This window comes from Pristiophorus japonicus, chromosome 3 (genome assembly GCF_044704955.1).
Source record: "Pristiophorus japonicus isolate sPriJap1 chromosome 3, sPriJap1.hap1, whole genome shotgun sequence".
Lineage (NCBI taxonomy): Eukaryota > Metazoa > Chordata > Chondrichthyes > Pristiophoridae > Pristiophorus > Pristiophorus japonicus.
In genome coordinates, this window is record NC_091979.1 from 153,632,751 (window position 1) to 153,653,154 (window position 20,404).

The 20,404-nt window shown below is 47.5% G+C and overlaps 1 protein-coding gene across 4 annotated transcripts in view; it reads left to right on the plus strand.

The window, feature by feature from the left end:
- The window catches only part of plcl1 (phospholipase C like 1), a 506,974-nt gene that overhangs the window by 19,010 nt on the left and 467,560 nt on the right, over window positions 1-20,404 (plus strand). The window lies entirely within an intron of this gene.

The window sequence follows — 20,404 nt, forward strand, 5'->3', positions numbered from 1 at the left end:
GCCTAACCTCAGTGGTGGGAAAATTATAGGAAAAAATCCTGAAAGACAGGATATATCTGCAAATGGAAAGGCAAGGATTAATTAGGGACAGTCAGCATCGATTTCTTAAGGGAAGATCGCGTTTGACTAACCTGATTGAATTTTTTGAGGAGGTAACCAAGAGAGTTGATGAGGGTAGTGTGTACGATGTAGTGTATATGGACTTTAGCAAAGCTTTTGATAAAGTCCCACATGGTAGACTGGTCATGAAGGTTAAAACCCATGGGATACAGAGCAAAGTGTCAAGTTGGATCCAAATTTGGCTTGGAGGTAGGAAGCAATGGGTAATGATTGATGGATGTTTTTGTGACTGGAAGGATGTTTCTAGTGGGGTTCCGCAGGGCTCAGTACTGGGTCCCTTGCTTTTTGTAGTATATATCAATGAATTAGATTTGAATATAGGGAGTATGATTAAGAAGTTTGCATACAACACTAAAATTGGCTGTGTGGTTAATAATGAAGAGGAAAGTCATGGGCTGCAGGAGGATATCAATCTACTGGTCAGGTGGGCAGAGCAGTGGCAAATGGAATTTTAATTCAGAGAAGTGTGAGGTGATGCACTTTGGGAGGGCTAAGAAGGAAACGGTATACACATTAAGCAGTAGGCCACTTAATAGTGTAGAGGAACAAAGGGACCTTGGACTGCTTGTCCACAGATCACTGAAAGTAGCAGGCCAGATGGATAAGGTGGTTAAGAAGGCATACGGAATGCTTGCCTTTATTGGCCGAGGCATAGAATATAAGAGCCAGGAGGTTATGCTTAAATTGTATAATAATTTGGTTAGGCCACAGCTGGAGTACTGCATGCAGTTCTGGTCGCCGTATTATAGGAAGGACGTGATTGCACTAGAGAGTGTGCAGAGGAGATGCTGCCTGGAATGGAGAATCTTAGTTATGAGGACAGATTGGATCGGCTGAGTTTGTCCTCATTGGAACAGAGGAGGTTGAGAGGAGACCACATTGAGGTGTACAAAATATTGAGGGGCCTGGACATAGTGGATAGTCAGGGCCTATTTCCATTGGTGGAGGGTCTAATACGAGGGAGCATAGTTTTACGGTGGTTGGTGGAAGGTTTAAAGGGGATTTGAGGGGGGGCTTCTTTTCGCAGAGGGTTGTGGGGATCTGGAATTTGCTGCCTGGAAGAGTGGTGGATGCAGAAACCCTCATCACTTTTAAGAGATGGTTGGATGGGCACTTAAAGTGCAGCAACCTGCAGCGATATGGACCTAGAGCTGGTAATTGGGATTAGACTGGATGACCTTTTGTTGGATGGCGCAGATATAATGGTAAGTACTGCAGGGAACCGAATACGGCCAGGGGGATGGGTCTGAGAGGAATTTTCCCAGATTTTTTCTCCCTAAATTGGCCTGGGTTTTAATCTGGTTTTTGCCTCTCCCAGGAGATCACCATGGCTCCGGTTGGGGTGGAGTATGGAATGTTTCGGTGTAAGGGCTGTCGCAGTTGTGTGAGGTGGACTGGTTGGGCTGGATGCTCTTATCTTTCCGTCATTGTTCATAGGTTTATAGGTTACTTTTTTATGTTTCTTTTGCGGGAACTGGCAACGCAGTGCAAATTGTAGCGGCCACTTGCTCCAGCTATTGCATTGACAAAAGCCATTCGTTATAGACTTGGTACTTTGCGTAATCTTTAGGGCTGCTGACCAAGGGCCGTGCGGCACTTTGTTGGCCGGCGTGGACATGATGGGCTGAAATGGCCTCCTTCTGCGCTGTAAATTTCTATGTTTCTATGATTTCCCTTTCATAAAACCATGCTGGTCCTGATTGAATCATGCTTTTCCAAATGTCCCGCCACTGCTTCCTTAATAATGAACTCCAGCATTTTCCCAACAACAGATGTTAGCTAACTGGTTTATAGTTTCCTGCTTTTTGTCTGCCTCCTTTTTTAAATAGGGGCGTTACATTTGTGGTTTTCCAATCTGCTGGGACAGCCCCAGAATCCAGGGAATTTTGGTAGATTACAACCAATGCATCCACTATCTCTGCAGCCACTTCTCTTAAGATCCTAGGATGTATTTTAGTCCCATTATTTTACCGAGTACTACTTCATCATTAGTGATAGTGATTGTATTAAGTTCCTCCCTTCCTATTGTCCCTTGATTATCCACTATTGGGATGTTTTCAGTGTCTTCTACCGTGACGACCGATACAAAATATTTGTTCAACTTCTCTGCCATTTCCCTGTTCTCCATTATTAATTTCCCAGTTTCACCCTCCAGGGGACCAGCATTTACTTTAGCCACTCTTTTCCTTTTTATGTACCTGTAGAAACTCTTACTATCTGTTTTTATATTTCATGCTAGTTTACTTTCATACTCTATCTTCCCTCTCTTAATCATTTTTTTAGTCGTTCTCTTCTGGCTTTTTAAAAATTTCCCAATCCTCTGGCCTCCCACTAGTCTTGGTCAGATTGTATGTCTTTGTTTTCAATTTGATACCCTCCTTTATTTCCTTAGTTAGCCATGGATGGTTATCCCTTCTCTTACAGTCTTTCCTTCTCATTGGGATATATTTTTGTTGCGAGTTATAAAATATCTCCTTAAATGTCTGCCACAGCTCATCAACCGTCCCATACTTTAGTCTATTTCCCCAGGCCACTTTAGCCAACTCTGCCCTCATACCTTTGTCGTCTCCTTTAAGCTTAGGACCCTGGTTTGAGAACCAACTTTCTCACCTTCCAACTGAATTTAAAATTCAACCATATTATGGTCACTCATTCCTGGAGGATCTTTTACTATGAGATCATTTATTAATCCTGCCTCATTGTACAGCACTAGATCTAAGATAGCCTGCTCCCTGGTTGGTTCCGCAACGTATTGTTCAAGGAAACTATCCCGGATACACTATGAACAACTCCTCAAGGCAACCCTGGGCAATTTGCTTTGTCCAATCAATATGAAAGTTAAGTTGGCTGGCAAATGCGCTGGGCAGGCTTAACAAGCCCAATCAGGGGAAAATCAAGCTGGAGCCGGCAACGAGGTCGAGACCCGCCAGCAACCCGCCGAGGTAGGGAAATTGCGGCCTTAGATTCTATGATTCTTCTATCTTCCACATATCAGCTATCCAAGAAAAGTGAGAATTACAAATTCTTGTAATCAGTTCTGAACTGCCGTTAGGGCAGGAGGTATTGGAAGAACACTGTACTAATATTGAAATTTGGAGGGAGATTCTGAATAAACTTAGATTTGTTTATTCAACAAACTTTTTAGTAACAATGAATATATATTGGAAAAGAAAGAGAGATACAATGTTATCATAAGTTTTATGTTTCTTGATCATTAGTACAAAAAAACAAACCTTAAATGGATGATTGGTTTGCCCACCTGATATTCTAGCGAAAGACTGATGTAATTTATGCTTTTGTTACCTCTAACCCAACTATTCTAAGGCATCCTCTCATCTTACAATCTTTTTAAACTTGAGCTGATCAAAACCTCCGCTGCCCATATCATAACCCGCACCAAGTCCTGCTCACCCATTACCCCTATGCTCGCTGATCTACGTCGACCCCCGGTCCATCATCGCCTCAGATTTAAAATTCTTATCCTCGTGTTCAAATCCCTCCATGGCTTTGCGCCTCCCTTTCTCGGTAACCTCATCCAGCCGTAAACCCTCCAAGAACGCTTTTGCTCCAGCTCTAATTTCACACATTCCCTACTCCCTTTGGCTCCCTAAACCTCTCCGCCTTTCCACTTCTCCAGTCTCCTTTAAGACCCACCTTTGGGGCTCAAGTTTCGGCCTGAGTTGCTCCTATTTTTTTGGAGCAACTAGTTTAGAATGGAACATCTTAGAAATTGCAAATCTCGGCATTTAGTTTGCTCCAGTTCCAGTCAGTTAGAATAGTTTCATGTTAGAACAGATTTTTTTTTCAAAAGGGGGCATGTCCAGCCACTTATGCCTGTTTTGCAAGTTTACTCAACGAAAACTTACTCCAAACTAACTTAGAATGGAGTAAGTGGAGATTTTTGTATGCTCAGAAAAACCTTGCCTACACTTATAAATCAGGCGTAGGGAATGAAAGATGGGGGTGGCGGGGAAGGGAAGTTTACAGTAATTAAACACGTCACTTTTACATTAAACACTTCACTTTTACAAATAAAGAGCCATCATCAATAATAAATGATAAATCAACCAATAAATCAATCCAAAAAAAAATTAAATATAAAAAAAATTAAAAAATCAATCAATAAAAAATTATTTCTACTCGCCTACTGCAGCACCAGGAGCCCTCCAACAGCGTGCTGGGACAGCCCCCCCACCCCCCACCCCCCCAGTGTCGCTGTCTCTCTCTGTCTCTGTCAGTGTCTCTCTCTCTGTCAATGTCTGTGTTTCTGACAGTGGGGGGTGGGGGGGGAGAGGGAGAAGAGGAGGGGAGAGGGAGGGAGAAGAGGAGGGGAGAGAGAGGGGGGAGGAGGGGAGAGAGAGGGGGGAGGGGGAAGAGGAGGGGAGAGAGGAGGGAGGGGAGAGAGAGGGGGAGGGGGAAGAGGAGGGAGGGAGAAAGGGAGGGGGAAGAGGAGGGGAGGGGGGAGAGGGGGAGGGAGGGAGAGGAGGGGGAGGAAGGGGGAGGAAGGTGAGCAGGAAGAGGAGGGAGGAGGGGGAGAGGGAGGGAGGGGAGGGAGGAGGGGAGGAGAGGGGGGAGGGGTGAGAGAGAGGGGGAGGGGTAGGAGAGGAGGAGGAAGGGAGAGAAGGAGGGAGAGGGAGGAGGAGGGAGGGAGAGGAGGAGGAGGGAGGGAGAGGAAGAGGAGGAGGAGGGAGGGAGGGGAGGAAGGGAGGGAAAGAGGGAGGGAGGGAGGGGCAGAGAGGAGGGGGAAGGGGCTGAACGGGCCGGACCAGGCTGCCGAGGCTGAACGGACCAGGTCGGGCTGCCGCCGCCGACACTTCGGGCGAGGCCCGCCCCCAGCGAGATGCCAGGCGGGCCCCGCCAACGACGGGGAGGGAGGGTGGGGGGGTGAAAGAGCTGAACGGGAGTGAGGTCCGTGTCCCAAGTCCCGATCTTCGCCCGGTGAGCCCATTCAGCCAGGGCTAGGGTCGGGCTCCTCCTACTCGGGGGCCTAGAGCTACTGCACATGCGCGCTCACTCTAGCGTGCAAGTGCAGAGGTCCTGGTACTGTTTTCAGCACCGGGACCTGGCTCAGCCCCCGACCCCTTGTACTGCGCCACGCCGAGCACGAAGACGTCCCGAGGAGACCAGAGAATCACAAGGTAAGTTTTCAGCGCCCTTTTTCTTCCAGAAAGTCGGCGCACCTTATCGAGATGCGCCGTTTTTCCAGAGGGCGAAAACTTGGGCCCTTAAAATCTACGTTTGACCAAGCTTTTAGTCCCCCTTCCTAATATCTTATTCTTTGGCTCAGTGTCAAATTTTGTCTGATTATGCCCCTGTGAAGTGCATTGGGACATTTCTCTACTTTAAAGGTGCTATATAAATGCAAGTTGAAAATAAATATAAATTTGCACTATTTTACTCAATTTTAATTTTATACTTCAAAATATAATTAAAACATTTAAACAATTGAAATATACATGATTAATGCTTTTTATATGTTATACATATACTCATCTGATATTCTACCTGGCAGTGTTGATCTGTCTGCAATTAAATAACCTGTCTGGCTGCCTTTAATCACACTGAGCTGACTTCTGGCTTTAGCAGAGGAATTTAAAAAAAGCTGCTAAATACAATGTGGACTACCTGTGTAAATGGCAAAGGACTTAATTTTATCATATTAAAATGGATCTGTAGCACATGTCCAACCTTTCAGACTTCTGTGCATACACAACCTTAGTGTCCAGTGTATTACTGAATTATTGACCCTGCAGTTCATGTTCGTAAAAATGTTCAACTTTATTTCCCAAAGCCCTACCCTGAGACCTCCCAGATTTTTTGTTTTCTGGTTGACCACTTTATTGTCAGTCATTTTAAATCATTAAAATTAGTCCTAACTATTTGCTGCACTGTTATTTTTCTGCATGCTTCCTGTGTGCTTAGTCCAGATAACAATGTAATTTATTCTATGTGAAACACTTTGGGATGTTTCTGTGATAGAATGAGACGTACTATAACTGCAAATTTATTTATTCATATCCCTCCCCCTTGCAGTTAAAAATAGGGCCCATGGAAGACAATAGATGCATGCAATAAATTGGCAAGCTGCCAGAGGCGGGTAACACCTGTGGAACCATACCCTATGTTCAGATAATTTTCCAAATTCAATATGCTTGGTTGTCACTAGGTTGTTGCCAACTGCCACTAAAGACGAAAATGCCATCAAAAATTTACACCTCTTAACACTGAGCATACTGTTGTTTTTTATTATAGTGGTGATTCTGTGATGCCCTGAAGGTATTTTAACAACTTCAGTTGAACCTGCAAAGCCATAAAGTGCTTCATGTAGCTATTTGCTTACATTTGTATGCTTGAGCTAGACAATGCTTTGCTGGGGTGACAACAAGCCAACTACAATTAGTCAGCACCTTTTGAGTTCTCACTTCTAGTCATTATCTAGTGACTTATATTGGAAGCAAGGATGTAGACATCTGGGCCCCGAAAATCTCGAGGCTACGACTGAGATCACGCTCAGCGTTTCCCTGCCAGGGTTTGCCGAGTTAACAGGAGAGCACCAAATGTTTATGGAGCCAGCGTCCCACTAATGATGCATCTATGGCTCCATCTACCCCATGTGGCTGGATAATACAATGCCCACCTAGACCACATTGTGCAACACCTCAGCCCCCACGTGTAAGGTGGCTTTTTAAAAAAATTGTCAATCTCCATGGGCCCAGATAAGGCGTACTTGCCTTACCCATTATGAGGCCAAGACACAACATTTATCTTGACATATCAATTTCTGGTTCGACATCAGGTCCCAATGGAGCAAGGGAAGTAGGAACATCTGACAGAGGGAGTCCTTGCCCCTCTGGCTTCACTCCTGGGGCCATCCACTGACTTCAATAGTTTTCCAAGAGTGGGACAGTTCTGTCCCTTATCAGTTCAACCAGTAACTCCCAGAAAGAAGCAGGCACACCCAGCAACAACCAAGTCCCTGCTGTTTTTCAGTGGGAACTACACATGCCTGCCAGAGTGACAGCAAGAGCCCTGAAGAACAGCCGAGGAAATTCGGAAGCTGGGAGACGATGAAATCAGGGTCAGCAGTCATGCAAACTTTTGTTTAATAGCCTACTGACATTCTCCAGGTTCACACATGAATAATGTCCACTTGAGCAAGGTATTGAAAGGTTTCCATGGAACTGTACCCTCAAAAAGAATCGGGTGCCGAAATTGCCCCCCTCTGTAAGGTCCATTACCAGGGTCAGGCGGATGGGCCGACCTATCCGAAATTGCCCCCGGGCTTTTGCTACGTCCCATGTTCCCGCCCCGTAGGGCATGCGCCAACCCCTTGCCGCCCCGCGAGGGAAATTGCCCTGTGGGAGTGGAGCGGCTACTGCTCGATGGCCCCAACAGCTTTTCCCGGCGGGAAGCTGCCAGTGGCTGGACGGCGCGTCCGCCTTTAAAGGGGAGGACGCACCGCCGTGGCCAGCATTTTATTTTAATTGTCGGCCGACTCTGAGCTACAACAACTGCGAGGATTCTTCATCGCAGTCAAGGCCACCTACGGTCCAAACTCCCAAGGCTCCACCCCACTGCTGGCCAAGAACGGGGAAACACTCATCAAGGACATAAAGGCTGTCCGGGCCCGCTGGAAGGAGCACTTCGAAGATTTCTTCAATCGAGACTCTGCCTTTGACTCGAGTGTTCTCGACTCCATCCCGCAGCATGCGACCCGCCACCACCTCAGTGAAACCCCAACATTGCACGAGGTAGGAAAAGCCATAAAACAGCTCAAGAACAACAAGGCTACGGGAGTGGATGGAATCCCTGCTGAGGCGCTAAAGTATGACGGAGAGGCGCTGTTGGCACGGATACATGACCTCATCTCTCTCATCTGGAGAGGGGAGAGCATGCCGCGAGATCTCAGATAGAAACATAGAAAATAGGTGCAGGAATAGGCCATTCGGCCCTTTGAGCCTGCACCGCCATTCAATGAGTTCATGGCTGAACATGCAATTTCAGTACCCCATTCCTGCTTTCTCGCCATACCCCTTGATCCCCCTAGTCGTAAGGACTGCATCCAACTCCTTTTTGAATATATTTAGTGAATTAACCTCAACAACTTTCTGTGGTAGAGAATTCCACAGGTTCACCACTCTGTGGGTGAAGAAGTTTCTCCTCATCTGGGTGCTAAATGGCTTACCCCTTATCGTTAGACTGTGACCCCTGGTTCTGGACTTCCCAACATTGGAAACATTCTTCCTGGATCTAACCTATCTAAACCCGTCAGAATTTTAAACGTTTCTATGAGATCCTCTCTCATTCTTCTGAACTTCAGTGAATACAAGCCCAGTTGATCCAGTCTTTCTTGATATGTCAGTCCCGCCATCCCGGGAATCAGTCTGATGAACCTTCGCTGCACTCCCTCAATAGCAAGAATGTCCTTCCTCAAGTTAGGAGACCAAAACTGTACACAATACTCCAGGTGTGGCCTCACCAAGGCCCTGTACAACTGTAGCAACACCTCCCTGCCCCTGTACTCAAATCCTCTCGCTATGAAGGCCAACATGCCATTTGATTTCTTAACCGCCTGCTGTACCTGCATGCCAACCTTCAATGACTGATGTACCATGACACCCCAGGTCTCGCTGCACCTCCCCTTTTCCTAATCTGTCACTATTCAGATAATAGTCTGTCTCTCTGTTTTTACCACCAAAGTGGATAACCTCACTTTTATCCACATTATACTTCATCTGCCATGCATTTGCCCACTCACCTAACCAATCCAAGTCACTCTGCAGCCTCATAGCATCCTCCTCGCAGCTCACACTGCCACCCAACTTAGTGTCATCCGCAAATTTGGAGATACTACACTTAATCCCCTCGCCTAAATCATTAAAGTACAATGTAAACAGCTGGGGCCCCAGCACAGAACCTTGCGGTACCCCACTAGTCACTGCCTGCCATTCTGAAAAGTACCCATTTACTTCTACTCTTTGCTTCCTGTCTGCCAACCAGTTCTAATCCATGTCAGCACACTACCCCCAATCCCATGTGCTTTAACTTTGCACATTAATCTCTTGTGTGGGACCTTGTCGAAAGCCTTCTGAAAGTCCAAATACACCACATCAACTGGTTTTCCCTTGTCCACTCTACTGGAAACATCCTCAAGAAATTCCAGAAGATTTGTCAAGCATGATTTCCCTTTCACAAATCCATGCTGACTTGTACCTATTATGTCACCACTTTCCAAATGCACTGTTATGACATCCTTAATAATTGATTGCATCATTTTGCCCACTACCGATGTCAGGCTGACCGGTCTATAATTCCCTGTTTTCTCTCTCCTTCCTTTTTTAAAAAGTGGGGTTACATTGTGATGTGTGACAAAGTGCGCGGTGTGTGATGTGTGACAATGTGCCCGGTGTGTGATGTGTGACAATGTGCGCACCGTGTGATGTGTGACAATGTGTGCAGTGTGATGTGTGACAATGTGCATGATGTGATGTGTGACAGTGTACGCATCGTGCGATGTGTGACACTGTGCGTGATGTGATGTGCGACAACGTGCGCGGTGTGTGCTGTGTAACAATGTACACGATGTGATGTGTGACATTGTGCGCACTATGTGATGTGTGACTGCGTGTGGTCTGATGTGTGATAATGTTTGCGCTGTGTTACAATATACACACGTGTGATGTGTTACAATATACACAGATGTGTGATGTGCTACAATATACATGTATGTGATGTGTTGCAATATACACACACGTGGTGTTACAATATACACGCTGTCTAATGTGTTACAGTATACACACGTGTGCTGTGTTACAATATACACACCGTGTGATGTGTTACAATATACATACATGTGATGTGTTACAATATACCTACGCATGTGATGTGTTACAATATACACAGGTCGTGTGATGTGTTACAATATACACACACCGTGTGATGCAGTGATCGTGACCATCTTTAAAAAAGGGGACAAGTCCGACTGCGGCAACTACAGGGGAATCTCCCTGCTATCAGCCACTGGGAAAGTTGTTGCTCGAGTTCTCCTCAACCGTCTTCTCCGTGTGGCCGAGGAGCTCCTCCTGGAGTCACAGTGTGGATTTCATCCCCTACTGGGCACAACGGACATGATCTTTGCAGCGCGATGGCTGCAGGAAAAATGCAGGGAGCAGCGCCAGCCCTTATACATGGCCTTCTTCGACCTTACAAAAGCCTTTGACACTGTCAACTGCGAGGATCTATGTAGCGTCCTCCGTTTCGGATGCTGCCAAAAGGTTGTCAACATCCTTCGCCTGCTCCACGACGACATGCAGGACGTGATCCTTACCAAAGGATCTGATATGTCCTTGCTATACAGTAAAAATGCACACGAGGCCCAGACTTGAGAGGTCACTTTGTGACCAGTTACCTTTATTACCAAGACCTCAAGTGATGAAGGTGGGTGGAGCTTCCCCTTTTACACCTGAAAGTCCAGGTTAGGAGTGTCTCCCACAAGTTCACCCCCTTGTGGTCAATGTTCTCCAGGTGTACAACTTAGGTCAACTTATACATGGGTTACAATGATAGTTGAATACATGACATCACCTCCCCCCCAAAGTCTTATTGGGATCACAGGTTAAGTCTCTGGTGGTTTATGCTCCCTTGTAAAGCGCCTGAGTTGGGGCTCCGGTTGTTGGGCGCAGGCCTGAGTGTCTGCTGTTTGCGGTGCCTCAGGCCTGTCCGGACTGCCCACAGCGACTGGGCTCTTCTCTACTTGGTTCCGGTGTTCGGTCACCTGTGGTGGAGTAAACTCTATGTCGTGCTCTTCCTCTGCTTCTTCTATGGGGTTGTTGAACCTACTTTTATTTTGATCCACGTGTTTGCGGCAGATTTGTCCATTGGTAAGTTTAACGACCAAAATCCTATTCCCCTCTTTGGCAATCACAGTGCCTGCAAGCCATTTGGGCCCTGCAGCGTAATTAAGGACAAAAACAGGGTCATTGACATCAATATATCGCGCCCTCGCATTGCTGTCATGGTAGTCACATTGTGACTGACGCCTGCTCTCAATAATTTCTTTCATAGTAGGGTTTATAAGGGATAACCTGGTTTTGAGCGTCCTTTTCATTAGCAGCTCTGCAGGTGGAATCCCTGTGAGCGAGTGTGGTCGGGATCTATTGGCCAACAGGAGGTGTGATAAGCGGCTTTGTAGGGAACCCCCTTGGATTCTGAGCATCCCCTGTATGATTATCTGCACTGCTCGTTCCGTCTGGCCGTTTGAGGCTGGCTTGAACAGTGCCGTTCTGACATGGTTGATTCCATTGCCTGCCATGAAGTCCTGGAATTCAGTGCTTGTGAAGCACGGGCCATTGTCACTGACCAAGACATCCGGTAGACCATGGGCGGCAAACATTGCCCGTGGTCTTTCTACCGTGGCAGAGGATGTGCTTGAATTTAAAATGGCACACTCAATCCATTTGGAGTAGGCGTCTACTACAACCAAAAACATTTTTCCCATGAAAGGACCTGCGTAGTCCACATGGATGCGTGACCATGGCTTGGTGGGCCAGGACCAGGGGCTAAGGGGGGCTTCCCTGGGTGCGTTGCCCAGCTGAGCACACATGTTGCACCTGCGAACACAAAGTTCCAGTTCTGCATCTATCCCTGGCCACCAAACGTGTGACCTGGCAATTGCCTTCTTCATGACAATGCCCGGGTGCTCATTGTGTATCATGCTCAGTTGCCCCCTCAGTGATAGCTAGTAGGAGCCTGCTGAGTGCATCGGCGCAGTTTTCAGTGCCCAGTCTGTGCCGAATTGTGCAGTCATAGGCGGCTAACGTAAGTGCCCACCTCTGTATGCGGGCCGATGCATTTGCATTTATGGCTTTGTTGTCGACCAAAAGGGACGTTAGGGGTTTGTGATCTGTCTCCAGCTCAAATTTCCTGCCAAACAGGTACTGGTGCATTTTTTTTACTGCATATACACATGCTAGCGCTTCCTTTTCTACCATCCCGTAGCCCCTTTCTGCCTGGGACAAACTTCTGGAGGCATAAGCTACCGGCTGTAACTGACCATTTGCATTCACATGCTGCAACACACACCCGACCCCATAGGACGACGCATCGCGCGTTAGAACAAGTTTCTTACACGGGTCATATAACGTTAACAGTTTGTTGGAACATAACAAGTTGTGTGCTCTATCAAAAGCCCTTTCCTGGCTGTCCCCCTAGACCCATTCGCGACCTTTGCGTAGGAGCACGTGTCGCAACTCTAACAGTGTGCTCAATTTGGGAAGAAAGTTACCAAAATAGTTCAGGATCCCCAGGAACGAACGCAGCTCCGTCGTGTTACGGGCTCTGGGTGCTCTCTGGATCGCTTCTGTTTTGGACGCAGTGGGTCTGATCCCATCTGCTGCTACCCTCCTCCCCAGGAATTCTACCTCTGGAGCTAAGAAGACACACTTTGCCTTTTTCAGTCGCAGCCCTACCCAGTCCAGTCTGCGTAGCACCTCCGCCAGGTTGTGGAGGTGTTCTTCAGTATCGCGACCCGCGATGAGGATGTCATCTTGAAAAACCACCGTCCTCGGCATCGACTTGAGGAGGCTTTCCATATTCCGCTGAAAGACCGCGGCGGCTGAACGAATCTCGAGCGGGCATCTGTTGTACTCAAACAAGCCCTTGTGATGGTGGTCAGCTTCTTCGACTCACTCGCCAGCTCCTGGGTCATGTAAGCTGAGGTCAGGTCTAATTTTGAAAAAAGTTTGCCACTGGATAGCGTCACAAAGAGGTCCTCCGCTCTCAGTAGCGGGTACTAGTCTTGGAGTGACAACCGATTGATGGTGGCCTTGAAATCGCCACATATCCTGACCAACCCATCAGCCTTGAGCACCGGCAAGATCGGGCTCGCCCAGTCACTGAATTCGACTGGCGAGATGATGCCTTCCCTCAGCAGGCGATCCAATTCGCTTTCTATCTTTTCCCGCATCACGTACGGCACCGCTCTGGCCTTGTGGTGTACTGGCCTGGCGTCCGGGTTTATGTGAATCACTACCTTGGTCCCCATGAAAGTGCCGATGCCGGGTTGAAATAGTGAGTCAAATTTGTCCAGGACCTGTGAGCATGATACTCATTCCACAGAAGAAATTGCATTGACATCGCCCCATTTCCAGTTCATGACAGCAAGCCAACTCCTCCCCAGTAGTGCGGGACCGTCCCCTGGGACAATCCAGAGTGGCAACCTGTTCTCCGAATCTTTGTGGGTCACGACTACCGTGGCGCTGCCTAGCACCGGAATGATCTCCTTTGTATATGTCCGTAGCTGTGCGTCAATCGGCAATAATTTTGGCCTCCTGGCCTTGGACACCCACAAACTTTTGAACTGTTTGATACTCATCAGGGACTGGCTGGCCCCCGTGTCTAGCTCCATTAATACTGGGATGCCATTAAGGAGCACTTTCATCATTATCGGTGGCATCCTGGTATATGAACTGTATATGCGCTCTACATGAACTCGCTGAACTTCAGCTTCCAGCGATTTCCCCCAGTATTCATTTGGCCTCGTAGGGCTTACATCGGGTCCGTCCTCTTCGTACATTAACCTGGCTGCAGGCTTCCTGCACGTACGCGCCAAGTGACCGCTGACGTTGCAGTTTCTGCAGGTATATTGCTGCTACTTGCAGACTCTGGCTGGGTGATGGCCTCCACACTTCCCACATGAGCTGGAGGCCCTGTTGTTGGAAACAAAAGGTCCATTACCAGTCGATCATCTCTGTCTCTGTAACTGTCCTTAAGCGCACCATTACCAGGTGTTGATGGCCCCATTACTGGCCGCATTGTCCATTGCAATGGCATGAATCACCGTTCAGCTAGCCATTGTCTCTGTTGAATTCCCCCTTTGGGTTCGACGACATGCTGGGGAATGTCCAATTGCCCTTGTCTGCCTAGAGAACTGTGTGCCGCATTAACAATGTTGACTCCCTGGTCGTTTGCCGCACTTGAGCCAAGATTTTTGTCATACATCATTCTGGTCTCTTCCTCCCCTGAGATAAATGTCTGGGCTATCAGAGCCGCCGATTCCAAGATCAAGTCTTTGGCCTCAATCAGTTTCCTGAAAACCCCAGCGTGCCCGATGCCCTCATTAAAAAAGTCTCGCAGCATCTCCGCTCTGCATGCATCTGTGAACTTACATCGGCTCGCCAGTCGCCGGAGATCTGCCATGAAGTCAGGAACGCTTTGCCCTTCTCGCCGCCGGTGCGTGTAAAACCGGTGTCTCGCCATGTGCATGTTGCTCGCCGGTTTAAAGTGTTCCTCGATCAACTTACTGAGCTCTTCGAACGTCTTGTCCGCCGGCTTCTCTGGCGCTAGAAGGTCCTTCATCAGGGAGTACGTTCTGGATCCACAAACCGTCAGGAGATGAGCCCTGCGTTTGTCGGCCGAATCCTGTCCCAACCATTCCTTAGTGACAAAACTTTGCTGTAGTCTCTCAATAAAGTCGTCCCAATCATCACCAACACAGTACCTCTCTTCTGTGCTGCTAGTGGCTATGCTCGCTTAATTTAAATCCCAGCTTCTCGTCGCCAATGATATGTCCTTACTATACAGTATAAATGCACATGAAGCCCATACTTGAGAGAAGGACACTCTGTGACCAGTTACCTTTATTACCAGGACCTCAAGAGATAGACGGTGGATGGAGCTTCCCCTTTTATACCTGAAAGTCCAGGTTAGGAGTGTCTCCCACAAGTTTACCCCCTTGTGGTCAATGTTCTCAAGGTGTACAACTTAGGTCAGCTTATACATGGGTTACAATGATAGTTGAATACATGACAGGATCCATTACAGACCCAATCCACATCCGGACCGGGGTCAAACAGGGCTGCGTCATCGCTCCAACCCTCTTCTCAGTCTTCCTCGCTGCCATGCTCCACCTCACAGTCAACAAGCTCCCCACTGGAGTGGAAATAAATTACAGAACCAGTGGGATGCTGTTTAACCTACGCCGCCTCCAGGCCAGGTCCAAGATCACCCCAATCTCTGTTATTGAGCTACAGTAGGTGGACAATGCCTGTGTCCATGCACATTCTGAGGCTGAATTCCAGGATATAGTCGATGTATTTACTGAGGCATATGAAAGCATGCGCCTTAAGCTAAACATCCGTGAGACAAAGGTCCAGTCGGGAGCAGCAGGAGGTCGAGGATTGTGGCCTATAAAAGGCCAGGAGTTCGGGTAGTCGGCAACAGCGGGAGGTCGAGGATCGAGGCCTATAAAAATTCGAGAGCAGCGGGAGTTCGAGGATTGAGGCCTATAAAAAGCCAGGGGTTCGGGCAGTCGGAGCAGCGGGAGGTCGAGGATCGAGACCTAAAAAAGGCTAGGATCAACGGCAGTCAGGAGCGGGTGGTCGAGGAGCGAGGCCTATAAAAGGCCAGGAGTTCGGGCAGTCGGAGCGGCCAGCTGTTGCAGGGACAAGAGTGAACCAAGAAGTAATAAGAAATCGAAGTGTGATGTCACAGCCAAGCGGATCAGTGATTGGCAGGTGGATTGGTGAGTATTTAATCTTTTTCGTTTTCTTTTTCTTTTCTTATCAGTAGGTAACCTTTTGGCATTGTTGCCAAATTAAGTTAATTTAAGGGTTAAGTCATGGCAGGAGAGCACAGACTCGTGTCATACTCCTCCTGTGCTATGTGGGAATTCAGGGACACTTCTAATGTCCCTGACTACTATGTGTGCAGGAAGTGTGTCCAGCTGCAGCTTCTGACAGATCGCATTGTGGCACTGGAGCTGCGCATGGACTCATTCTGGAGCATCCGCGATGCTGAGGACGTCGTGAATAGCACGTTTAGTGAGTTGGTCACACCGCAGGTAAAGGCTACACAGGCAGATAGGGAATGGCTGACCATTAGGCAGAGCACTGGAAGGAAGGTAGTGCAGGGGTCCCCTGCGGTCATCTCACTCCAAAACAGATATACCGTTTTGGATACTGTTGGGGGAGATGACTCATCAGGGGAAGGCAGCAGCAGCCAAGTTCATGGCACCAGGGGTGGCTCTGCTGCACAGGAGGTTAGGAAAAAGAGTGGGAGAGCTATAGTGGTAGGGGATTTTATTGTAAGGAGAATAGATAGGCACTTCTGCGGCCACAATCGAGACTCCACGATGGTATGTTGCCTCCCTGGTGCAAGGGTCAAGGGTGTCTCGGAGTGGCTGCAGGGCATTCTGCAGGGGGAGGGTGAATAGCCAGTTGTCCTGGTGCATATAGGTACCAACGATATAGGTAACAAAACGGGATGAGGTCCTACAAGCTGACTTTAGGGAGCTAGGAGTTAAATGAAAAAGTAGGATCTCAAAGGTAGTAATCTCAGGGTTGCTACCAGTGCCACGTGCTAGTCAGAGTAGAAATAGCAGGATAGTTAAGATGAATACGTGACTTGAGGAATGGTGCAAGAGGGAGGGATTCAAATTCCTGGGACATTGGAACCGGTTCTGGGGGAGGTAGGACCAGTACAAACCGGACAGTCTGCACCTGGGCAGGACCAGAACCAATGACCTCGGGGGGAGTGTTTGCTAGTGCTATTGGGGAGGGTTTAAACGAATATGGCAGGGGGATGGAAATCTATGCAGGGAGACAGAGAGAAGTAAAATGGGGCAGAAGCTAAAGGTAGAAAGGAGATAAGGAAAAGTGGAGGGCAGAGAAATCAAAGGCAAAAATCACAAAGGGCCACATTACAACATAATTTTAAAAGGACAAAGAATGTTAAAAAAACAAGCCTGAAGGCTGTGTGTCTTAGTGTGAGGCGCATTCGTAATAAGATGGATGAATTAACTGCGCAGATAGCTGTTAACGGATATGATGTAATTGGGATTACGGAGACATGGCTCCAGGTGACCAAGGCTGGGAACTCAACATCCAGGGCTATTCCATATTCAGGAAGGATAGACAGAAAGGAAAAGAAGGCGGGGTAGCATTGCTGGTTAAAGAGGAGATTAACGCAATCGTAAGGAAGGAAATTAGCTCGGATGATGTGGAATCTGATTGGGTTGAGCTGCAGAACAGCAAAGGGCAGAAAACGCTAGTGGGAGTTGTGTACAGACCACCAAACAGTAGTAGTGAGGTTGCGGATGGCATCAAACAGGAAATTAGGGATGGGTGCAATAAAGCTACAGCAGTTATCATGGGTGACTTTAATCTGCATATAGATTGGGCTAACCAAACTGGTAGCAATACAGTGCAGGAGGATTTCCTGGAGTGTATAAGGGATAGTTTTCTAGACCAATACATCGAGGAACCAACTACAGAGCTGACCATCCTCGACTGGGTGTTGTGTAACGAGAGAGGATTAATTAGCAATCTTCTTGTGCGAGGCCCCTTGGGAAGAGTGACCATAATATGGTAGAATTCTTCATTTAAGATGGAGAGTGACACAGTTAATTCAGAGACAAGAGTCGTGAACTTAAAGAAAGGTAACTTTGATGGTATGAGACGTGAATTGGCTAGGATAGACTGGCGAATGATACTTAAAGGGTTGACGGTGGATGGACAATGGCAGACATTTAAAGATCACATGGATGAACTTCAACAATTGTACATCCCTGTCTGGTGTAAAAATAAAACGAGGAAGGTTGCTCAACCGTAAATAACAAGGGAAATTAGGGATAGTGTTAAATCCAAGGAAGAGGCAGATAAATTTGCCGTAAAAAGCAGCAAACCTGAGGACTGGGAGAAATTTAGAATTCAGCAGAGGAGGACAAAGAGTTTAATTATGAGGGGGAAAATAGAGTATGAGAGTAAACTTGCAGGGAACATAAAAACTGACTGCAAAAGCTTCTCTAGATATGTGAAGAGAAAAAGATAGTGAAGACAAACGTAGGTCCCTTGCAGTCAGAATCAGGTGAATTTATAATGGGGAACAAAGAAATGGCAGATCAATTGAACAAATACTTTGGTTCTGTCTTCACTTCGGAAGACACAAATAACCTTCCAGAAATACTCGGGGACCGAGGGTCCAGCAATAAGGAGGAACTGAAGGAAATCTTTATTAGTCAGGAAATTGTGTTCGGGAAATTGATGGGACTGAAGGCCGATAAATCCCCAGAGCCTGATAGTCTACATTCCAGAGTACTTAAGGAAGTGGCCCTAGAAATAGTGGATGCATTGGTGGTCATTTTCCAACATTCTATACACTCTAGCTCAGTTCCTTTAGATTGGAGGGTAGCTCATGTAACCCCACTTTTTAAAAAAGGAGGGAGAGAAAACATGGAATTATAGACCGGTTAGCCTGACATCGGTAGTGGGGAAAATGTTTGAATCAGTTATTAAAGATGTAATAGCAGCGCATTTGGAAAGCAGTGACAGGATCGGTCCTAGTCAGCATAGATTTATGAAAGGGAAATCATGCTTGACAAACCATCTAGAATTTTTTGAGGATGTAACGAGTAGAGTGGACAAGGAAGAACCAGTGGATGTGGTGTATTTGGACTTTCAACAGGCTTTTGACAAGGTCCCACACAAGAGATTAGTGTGCAAAATTAAAGCACATGGTATTGGGGGTAATGTATTGACGTGGATAGAGAACTGGTTGGCAGCAAAGAATAGGAATAAACGGGTCCTTTTCAGAATGGCAGGCAGTGATTAGTGGGATATCGCAAGGTTCAGTGGTGGGACCCCAGCTATTTACAATATACATTAATGATTTGGACAAAGCAATTGAATGTAATGTCTCCACGTTTGCAGATGACACTAAGCTGGGTGGCAGTGTGAGCTGTGAGGAGGATGCTAAGTGGCTGCAGGGTGGCTTGGACAGGTTAGGTGAGTGGGCAAATGCATGGCAGATGCAGTATAACGTAGATAAATGTGAGGTTGTCCACTTTGGTGGCCAAAACAGGAAGGCAGAATATTATCTGAATGGTGACCTTATTGTGTACAGTTTTGGTCTCCTAATCTGAGGAAGGACATTCTTGCTATTGAGGGAGTGCAGCGAAGGTTTACCAGACTGATTCCCGGGATGGCAGGACTGAACATATGAAGAAAGACTGGATCAACTAGGCTTATAATCACTGGAATTTAGAAGAATGAGAGGGGATCTCATAGAAACATATAAAATTCTGATGGGATTGGACAAGTTAGATGCAGGAAGAATGTTCACAATGTTGGGGAAGTCCAGAACCAGGGGTCACAGTCTAAGGGTAAGGGGTAAGCCATTTAGGACCGAGATGAGGAGAAACTTCTTCACTCAGAGAATTGTGAACCTATGGAATTCTCTACCAGAGAAAGTTGTTGAGGCCAGTTCATTAGATATATTCAAAAGGGAGTTAGAGGTGGCCCTTACGGCTAAAGGGATCAAGTGGTATGGAGAGAAAGCAGGAATGGGGTACTAAAGTTGCAAAAATGATCAGCCATGATCATATTGAATGGCGGTATAGGCTCGAAGGGCCAAATGGCCTACTCCTGCACCTATTTTCTATGTTTCTATGTCCTCCACCAGCCTGTCCTCACCGCACAGCACTGCCCCCCAGTCATCAAGATTCACGGCGCAACCCTCGACAACGTGGACCATTTCCCATACCTCGAGAGCCTCTTGTCAACAAAAGCAGACATTGATGCGGAGATTCAACACCGCCTCCAGTGTGCCAGTGCAGCCTTCGGCCTCCTGAGGAAAAGTGTGTTCGAAGACCAGGCCTTCAAATCTACCACCAAGCTCATGGTCTACAGGGCTGTTGTAATACCCGCCCTCCTGTATGGCTCAGAGGCAAGGACGATGTACAGAAGACCCCTCAAGTCGCTGGAGATAGATCACCAACGATGTCTCCTCAAGATCCTGCAAATCCCCTGGGAGAACAGGCGCACCAACATCAGTGTCCTCGTCCAGGCTACCATCCCCAGCATTGAAGCGCTGACCACACTCGATCAGCTTCGCCGAGCAGGCCACATAGTTCACATGCCAGACACGAGACTCCCAAAGCAAGTGCTCTATGCGGAGCTCCTTCGTGGCATACGGGCCAAAGGTGGGCAGCGGAAACATTTCAAGGACACCCTCAAAGCCTCACTGATAAAGTGTGACATTACCACTGACACCTGGGAGTCCCTGGCCAAAGACCGCCCTAAGTGGAGAAAGTGCATCCGGGAGGGCGTTGAGCGCTTCGAGTCTCAACACCGAGAGCGTGCAGAGGTTAAGTGCAGGCAGCGGAAGGAGCTTGCGGCAAACCAGTCACACCCACCTCTTCCATCAACGACTATCTGTCCCACCTGTGACAGAGTCTGTGGCTCTCGTATTGGACTCATTTCAGGAATGGAAGCAAGTCTTCCTCGATTCC